Source organism: Alexandromys fortis, unplaced genomic scaffold (assembly GCF_014885135.2).
Source record: "Alexandromys fortis isolate MF-2015 unplaced genomic scaffold, M_Fortis_MF-2015_v1.1 scaffold_6, whole genome shotgun sequence".
Lineage (NCBI taxonomy): Eukaryota > Metazoa > Chordata > Mammalia > Rodentia > Cricetidae > Alexandromys > Alexandromys fortis.
Genome location: NW_026067902.1, coordinates 22,081,910 through 22,090,669, shown reverse-complemented (window position 1 = coordinate 22,090,669; position 8,760 = coordinate 22,081,910). Strand labels below are relative to the sequence as shown.

Here is an 8,760-nt window from a genome sequence, read left to right as displayed (position 1 = left end):
TTTGTTCCCACAATGTCTTCAGTTTACACACACACACACACACACACACACACACACACACACAGAGAAATGCATACACATGTGCACACACATGTGTGCACACACCCACACATGTACACACTCACATGCATACCCGTGTACACGCACCCATGCATGTACACACTGTGCACACATCCATATATGCACATACGCGCATGCATGTGCACACGCCCATACATGCACACACACACACACACACACACACACAGGCATGCAGGCACACACCCAGGAGATAAGTGGGCTCCATCTTCTTTTTACAGGCAATGATGTTAAGGGTGACTCTGGAATGATACTTCCCAGGTGAACTCTGAATTTGTGTCGAGAACAAAGACAGCTGTTTTCTAAGAAGTTCAAAATATTTTTTCCTGTTAGCTTTTTTGAGCAAGGGTCTCACTATGTAGCACTGGATGACCTAAAACGTTCCACACTGACCAAGCTGACCTCAAACTTAAAACAATATCTCTGCATCTACTTCTGTAGATTTTTAAAACTGTAGTATGATTTCCCAGTGCAGACAAAAAAAAAAAAACCCGCCTGCTAATTTTAAATTTATCTACATGCCAGTAATCTGCCCCAATCTAAAATTCATCTTAACCACCTTCCTTAAATGTTACAAGAATAAATATTAAAAATAGCATTGTTTCTCAGATGAAGCATGAAATGATTCTTACATTGATCATATTGTACTAGTCTATGTAAACCACTGAAAAAATTAGACTTTTTATCTAACTTTTACAACTGAGAATTAGGAAATGTGCACGAAACATTACAGTATTGGTATTGAGGCTGGATTCCAATGTCTAAATTCTTTAATATGCACTTACAGACAGTTCATGAGAAGTGAACAATACAATGTGCATAATCTCTCTGGATAGTTCTCAGGATTCAAGACCAAACAGTATATGACTAAAAGGAAAGAATTCCCATTGTAGCTGACATCAGACATCTTGGTGAGGCCACCTAAACATGAGGTGGCAAAAGGAAAAATTCTCACTCATCAATTTTAAAAAACAAAAACAAAAAAACATGTCGCTTTTTCTCCTTACGTTTGCCAACAGTTGGCCCGGAGATAAACAAGTAGGATTAGAGAATCATTTCTTGTGGCGGAGAAGCCAGCACAGCCATGCCAGCCAGCTCCCCCAGTTAGTGAGGCAACGAGGAGCCACACTGTGAACCCAGCCCTTTGCGCTCAGTTTTGTGCCCAACACCGATCAAACAGGAAAAGCAGGCAGCCTCAAAGAGCTGCTGACAAGCATAGTGGAGATTTTAGAACCCTGGGCATGGTGCAGAAAACACAAGAAAGCAATACCCAACGATGAAGAAGGAGCCACTGAAGACCGGAGATTTCAAGCTATACTCTAGAATGAAGCATAATTCTAGAGCAATGATTGCCTCTGTCTCTGATTAATTGAGCTGACAGGCTCAGACATATACTGTCTGCCATAGCATTGTATAAACCTCTTCTAGAGAAAGAAAGCATTCAGTGGCTAAAAGATTTTATGCAAAATGCCCAGCATTCTAGCAGAGTTACTAAGCATGTTTAAAAAAAAGAGGGAGAAAGATAATAAAAACAGACACTTAAATAACACAGATTCTTTTTTTAATTGATTTTATTGAGCTATACATTTTTCTTTGCTCCCCTCCCTTTCTCTCCCCTCCCCTTCATCCCTCTTCCATGGTTCCCATGCTCTCAATTTACTCAGGAGATCTCGTCTTTTTCTACTTCCCATGTACATTAGATCCATGTATGTCTCTCTTAGGGTCCTCATTGTTGTCTAGGTTCTCTAGGATTGTGAATCGTAGTCTAATTTTCCTTGCTTTATGTCTAAAAGCCACTTATGAGTATTATGATATATGTTTTTCTGGATCTGGGTTACCTCACTCAATATGATGTTTTCTAGATCCACCCATTTGCCTGCAAATTTTAAGATGTCATTATTTTTTTTTCTGCTATGTAGTACTCCATTTGTGTAAATGTACCACATTTTCCTTATCCATTCTTCAGTCAAGGGGCTTTTAGGGTTGTTTCCAGGTTCGGGCTATGACACACAAAGCTGCTATGAACAAGCTGAGCAGATGTTGTACCACATTGTGGCACAACTGAGCATCCCTTGGATATATACTCAAAAGTGATACTGATGGATTTTGAGTAGGGGTGTTTCCTAATTTTCTGAGAAATTGTCATCCTGATATCCAAAGGGGTTGTACCAGCTTGCACTCCCATCTGCAATGCAGAAGTGTTTCTTTTACCCCACATCCTCTCCAGCATAAGCTGTCAACAACAGTGTTTTTGATCTTGGCCATTTTTACAAGTTTAAGATAGAATCTCAGAGTTGTTTTGATTAGCATTTCTCTGATGACTAAAAGTGTTGAGCATTTCCTTAAGTGTCTTTCATCCATTTTAGATTCCTCTGTTGCGAGTTCTCTGTTTAGGTCTGTACTCTATTTTATTTTATTGGGTTATTTGTTCTTTGAATGACCAATTTGTTGAGTTCTTTGTAAATTTTGGAAATCAGTCCTCTGTCTGATGTGGGGTTGGTTAAGATCTTTTTCCATTTTGTAGGCTGCCATTTTGTCTTGTTGACCATATCCTTTGCTTTATAGAAACTTTTCAGTTTCAGGAAGTCCCATTTATTAATTATTCTCTCAGTATCTTTGCTGCTGGGGTTATATTTAGGAAGTGGTCTCCTGTGCCAATGGATAACACAGAGATTCTTAAATAATTGCATGGTTTAGTCAGGAATATAAATAACCAAATAGAGTTAAACTAAAATTTTAAAAATAATTTATTATAACTGAAAAGTAAAGTAATTTAAAATAGCTAATAGGCAGATTAAAAGCCTTGTTGATCTCAGCAATACTCTCATTAGAATATTGCTGAATTAGAACATATGTCAGTGACATAGAGAAGGAAACACATGGAACATACAGGAATCATGAACAGAGACATAGACCTAATGAATTCTGGGCATGGTGGGGTGGAGGGAGAGCTACCAAGCATGTAACTGTAACTTCAGAAGAAAGAACAGAAGAAATTCAACAGCCATAAATAAATAAACAAAAAATGCCTCAAACATTATAAAGTTAGACAATGTGCTTCTATGTTCATAGTCAAGGAAACCACAATAAAATTAGAATTTTTTTCTGAACTAAATCAAATCAAAAATTTGGAATGGGGGTGACGTTAGAATGAGAGGGAAACACATAGCCTGGAACTATGTGTTTTCAGGGAGGTTATGCAGGTCTGTGGTAGAGCACTGAGGCCCTGGGTTCAATCCCCAAGTCCCCAAATAACTCTCTCTCTCTCTCTCTCTCTCTCTCTCTCTCTCTCTCTCTCTCTCTCTCTCTCTCTGTGTGTGTGTGTGTGTGTGTGTGTGTCTATGTGTGTGTTTGTCTGTCTGTCTGTGTGGTGTGTGTCTCTTTCTATCTCTCTCTCTCTCTTTCTCTGTGTGTGTGTGTGTATATATATGCATGTGGGTCTGTGTGTGTGTCTCTCTCTGTCTCTGTGTGTGTGGTCTCTCTCTCCTTTTTGCTCGTTTTCATGATGCATGCCTAAAATCCTAGAATCCTAGCCCTTGAGAGGCTGAGGCCACAAGATTAGATGTTCAAAGTCAGTCTGGAATAATAGAAAGACCCTGTCCAAAGAAAATGTCTCATATTCTTAAAAAAGAGCAAATTAAATAAATAGAATAAATATAACTCTTTGAAACAACAGTAAATTAAACCAAAAGCTAAAAGTTGAGGCGGCAGCAGCAACAACGACCAAAGCCTAAGAAATGTAAAAGTTCCTTCAGGGATGCAGGCCCTGAGAGGCTACTCATGATCCATGGCCCAACACCCATGCACTAGGACTTGCAATGGTCTTTAAAAATCAAAGAAGGAAAATGAAACTAGGTGGAGGGGAAGAAGAGGAGAAAAGATCGAGTTGGAGAGGAAGGAGGAGGAAAGGGATGGCGCGTTCGATTTTAAAGATACATTATATGAATTTTGCAAACAATTTTTAAAAAGGGTAACAGAAAACAATGTTTCTGCACATATGTTATGTTTGATAAAGAGTTTATTTTAGAAGTCACAACAGATTGAAGTGAACAGTTACTTATCGTGTAAAACCCACAAATTAGAAGGGGAGTGACCAGTCTTTGCTAGATGGACAAGTTTCAGCACGAAATTCCCAAGGATGGACCCTAAGGTGAGAAGGCTGACGAAAACTGCAGGGCTGAAGACAATACTGTCATCTTGCTGGTTGTTAAAAAAAATAGTCACTGGGAACAAAGTGCAGGATAATTTAAAAGGCTTTGAAAGTGAGCAGAAGACTAGTAAATGTGTTTCTCTGTGGTCAGCTAAATAGTAATGTAGGGAATAAAAAGAATATAAAGATGTCTTCAACCAACCTTATATGTGTGTCAAGACAAACAGGGCAGTGCATTTATACATCTTTACTACTGAAAATCATTGTTGATGAACTGGGGATTAAATCAATGAACTAATAATGAGCCCAAACGAAGTTATCCATTTAGATACGGGGAAATGTCAGCCTAAGAGTTATGGCAGGTATGGACTGAAGAACCAGACCCAAGAGTGGAGAATTTTAGACTATATCCCTATACCAAGAAGTGCTTCAAAATGCAAAGATAGAAAATATCATTGAATGAACATATGTAAAGTATGTGAAGAAGGCCTCCAAGAGGGGAGGGAGTGGAACGATCCCAGCTGTAAAGACTAAGGTAGGGCAGAAGTATTGCTGACAGCTGAAAATTATTGCTACTATAAACTGTTTGTACATAGACATTAATGCCTACAGTGGTTACTTTTTTACACCAGGCAATAAAGTAACCCAGTTACTTCATCAAACACAAATCTCAGCGGTGTTGTGAAGGTATTTTGTAGTTAAAACAGTGTCGGTCACCTGACTTGTAGGAAAGGAGGTCGCCCCGGTGGTGTGCACAGGCTTGTCCAATCAGCCTCCTCCGCAAAATCTGAAATTTCTTAAGGAAGTTTCATCCAATACTGCAGGCTCCATGCCCACTAAGCTTCCAGCCTGCCAGTCTGCCCTCCAGATCTCAGACTTGCCAGCCTCCACATCACTTGAGCCAATTCCTGCAAATAAATCGGGGGGTGGGGAGAGCCTATCCCATTGAGTCTGTTTCTCTGCAGAACTCTGATACATTGAGCGTGCGTGCCTTGAAGTGAGAGAATGAAGGAATGAAAGACTGGGAAAAGCAGCTGCAGGCAGAGAGACGGCAATGAATCTAAGAGTAGGAATCTTGCGTGTTTGATGACCTGAGACAAGGCTAGTGGGCCAGGAATGAAGAGAACAGGGGAGAGGAAGCTAAACTGTGGGGAGGCAAACATACAAGATCCTTGGGCCCCTGCAGAACTCTCAGGGCCATGGTAACTCCTGCTTAACCTTGAACTATAACTCAACATTGCTCCCTCCCAGAAGCCTCCTTGCTTCCCCAAGCACACATCAGGTTCACTATTGCCACTTCAGAACTTTTTTTTCCTTTGTGGAAATCACCATAATTTTTATTTACTTTCTCACTTGGAAAGTAACAAGGTTTACTACATGGCACAGGGTTTTCCTACATGGCACAGGCTGGCCCTCAAGTTGTAATCCCCCTGCCTCTATCTCCGGAGCATTGGGATTACAGGTGTGCACTGCCACATTCAGCCCACTTCATTCTTCTATAGGGGTTTTTGGTAGACATCTCCTTATTCGTCTATAAATCTTACATGAGTGTGATATATAAATGTGCATGATAGAAAATATGTTTTGCAATTCATCCCGAATGTACAATGTATTACTCCTCATTCACTTTGTGAAGAAGGTTCAATGTATGTATGTTAGTGTCATGGTGAATAAAGGGATAATAAAATTTTTGGCAAAAAAAAAAATCCTGAGTAAAATTCACTATCAAGTACAATGTTGTCAGTTGTCAGATAAATTGTTCATTGAACTGCCACCTTGTGCTGGAATTATACTATCTACGGCAGGTAACTACAAAAATGAGCTGTAGACAGGTTTCTGGTTCCAAGCAGATTCTAAGGGATTGACAATGTCCAGCTCATTCATGGAAAAACTTCTGAATTCTAAGAGAAGAACCATTACATCAGTAGGAAGCAATGTTATGTCTAAGAAGGCAGTCATAAACTGGACCTAGACATATATACGAAGAAAATTTTTGGAACTAAATGGGTGGGTTTGAGTCTCATCTCTCCTGCCTGAGTGAGGCTTGCCTTCAAATTCATCTACATAAGGAAAAGTGTGTTGTGCATCTGATTGCTTAAAGACTAAATAAAGTACTCTATGCAAGCTCTAAAATCATTGGCTGGTGTATAATCGTTGCTACATGCGGTTACAAGAAGCATCGAGGTTATTGTGATGTATTTGCCATACTGGAATGAGTGATTAGAATGGTGGAAGTCTTAAGTAGCAGTTGGAAATTTGGAAATTCTTAAATCGGTATTTTTAAGAAAGGTTGACTTAAATCTTCTAATAGAGATATTAGGTTCTTCCTGGTGGGTTGAAGGCATAATAATAATAATAATAATAATAATAATGATGTTTAATGATTAAGTTGGTCCTCCAAGTTCACAGATTCTTCATGCATGGATTCAAACCGCCATTGATGAAAACGGTCTCATTATTAAACATCACAGACTTTGTCATTATTATGTAAACAATATAGTATAATAGTTACTTGTACTCAGTAGTAAAAGTGAAGCAGAAATGATGCAAAATAGACAGGAGGGTCTGTGTAGGATCTATGTAACTATGCCATTGTATACACAAAAAGGAAGCGTTTACACATTGTTGTACCTAGTCTTAGAACCAATCTTCCAGGGTATCCAAAAATGACAGCACTGTCCCTTTAGTCTGCTGATTGGTGGCACTTGCTCTAAAAAGCCTTTGGTGCCCACAGTTAGACACTACTTAGGAAAAGTAAAAAGAGATGGGATTAGTCCATTGCCAGTACGTATAGGAGGATTATACAACAGCATAGGCCGCAGGGAAGTGTGGTATGAAAATGGTTTCTCACCTACTTATAAGGCTCACCTTTTAACTAGCCTATAGTTCTGATCCACAGAGACCCCACAGATTGCTTTTCTCCCTACATGAGACCCCCTCACACAGATAGGTCTCTCTCCTATGTTCTGTTTTTCCTCAGTCCCAGATCCCTCAGATTCCACCAGAACATACCACTCCCCGCCCCTGCCTCCTCAAAAAAAAAAAAAAAAAAAAAGTTCCAAATTGTTTCATTTATATATAAAAAAAAAATTCTCTGCCAGGACTCAAGAGAAACCTTTTTTAACTGCTCAATAGAACCCAGGCCGGACTCAGTTTGCAGGATCAGCCTTGGATTATTTCCACAGTGTCAAGAACAGTCCATGTGAAGTTATGGCTAAGAAAATCAAGTTGTTCAGATCAATGCCTTGCAAAATGAAGACCACAGGTCCTCTAAAGTTTCTGAGACCTCGAGTCCTGGTCTCAGAAACAAGGGAAGGCATTGTCCAGAGCCATTTTTGTTCCTGTGCTCACCAGCATCTGTTGAGGTTCTCACAACTGGCCTGCTAATTCATCTGATTGAAAGGGAATAAGTTGCCAGAAATCACAAAGCTGTCTCCAGTCAAGCAGCATCTTTTTTCAAAGCTAAGTATTGAGTTAGATTTTAGTTGACTGTGCAAAGGCAAGTGATTGGTCTCAGAAGCTATCCACAGGGCAGAATCACTGAGGCCGACACTAGCCAATGTTCTTCTAGGTGGATTGGAGAAAGGACAGAAAAATAAGCTTTTTCAGGATTGCGAGTGAGCATTGCACTGCCGCCCAGGCTCTCGTATTCAGCATTGGGTCCATGGGAATCTCTCTTAGCAAATGACAGTTTGAGTCCCAGCTGCATGGTGCTGGTAGATAAAGGCAATTTAAGAATCCTTCCTTCAGAGGCTCAAAGTGATGAAGCAGCTAACCGGAAGTTTGCCCCCTCCTCCTTTCCGTTGCTCCTTGATAGCCAGTTGTGCTCTGGCAAACACTTTAAATCGAACAGCTCCCCTCCAGCAGTGGCTTTCCAGTTTCACTCTCCATTCGAGTCCAGAGTGATGAAGCAGTGGGTGACTCCAGGCCATAAATTCCATCCATCATCCCACTCTGAGAAGCAGCTAACTTCGTTTGGATTCTACGAAGGAGACAAGAAGATACAGAATTTTGGATCTGTATGAGAAACAGATTGGATGCACACTCGGAAAAGATTTGCAAGCATAAAATGAACAGACAGAGGTTCCATAACATGATAATCTCTGTAAATAAGGGATTCTCTCCATCAACCAATCAAAAAGCCTTCCTGTGCAGCCCACTGAGTTCTCAGTGGATTTTGGCTTCTGCTGTGATGGTAGAAAACTCAATGCTGGTTGACATCCAGTTTTGCCAGCACAATTTGTTGAAGATGCTCTCTTTTTTCCATTGTATACTTTTAGCTCCTTTATCGAAAATCAGGTGTTCATAGGTTTGTGGGTTAATGTCAGGGTCTTCTATTCGATTTCATTGGTCGACTTTTCTGTTTTTATGCCAATACCAGGCTGTTTTCAATACTGTAGCTTTGTAGTAGAGTTTGAAGTCAGGGATGGCAATGCCTCCAGACGATCCTTTATTGTATAAGATTGTTTGGGCCACAGGGCAAGGAAACTTGATTGCTCTGTGGGCTAATGAGGGAGGGGGACTTGATTAGA

The 8,760-nt window shown here is 40.2% G+C and overlaps 1 long non-coding RNA gene across 2 annotated transcripts in view; it reads right to left on the bottom strand.

Moving 5' to 3' along the window:
- Positions 1-1,760: 1,760 nt before the first annotated feature.
- The window catches only part of LOC126496429 (uncharacterized), an 82,009-nt gene continuing 75,009 nt past the window's right edge, over positions 1,761-8,760 (bottom strand). Inside the window, exon 4 of one of the 2 annotated variants that reach the window (XR_007590357.1) lies at positions 1,761-8,210. This is a non-coding gene — a long non-coding RNA (uncharacterized lncRNA). The remainder of the gene's footprint in view (positions 8,211-8,760) is intronic. The other variant, XR_007590356.1, reaches the window with a different exon arrangement.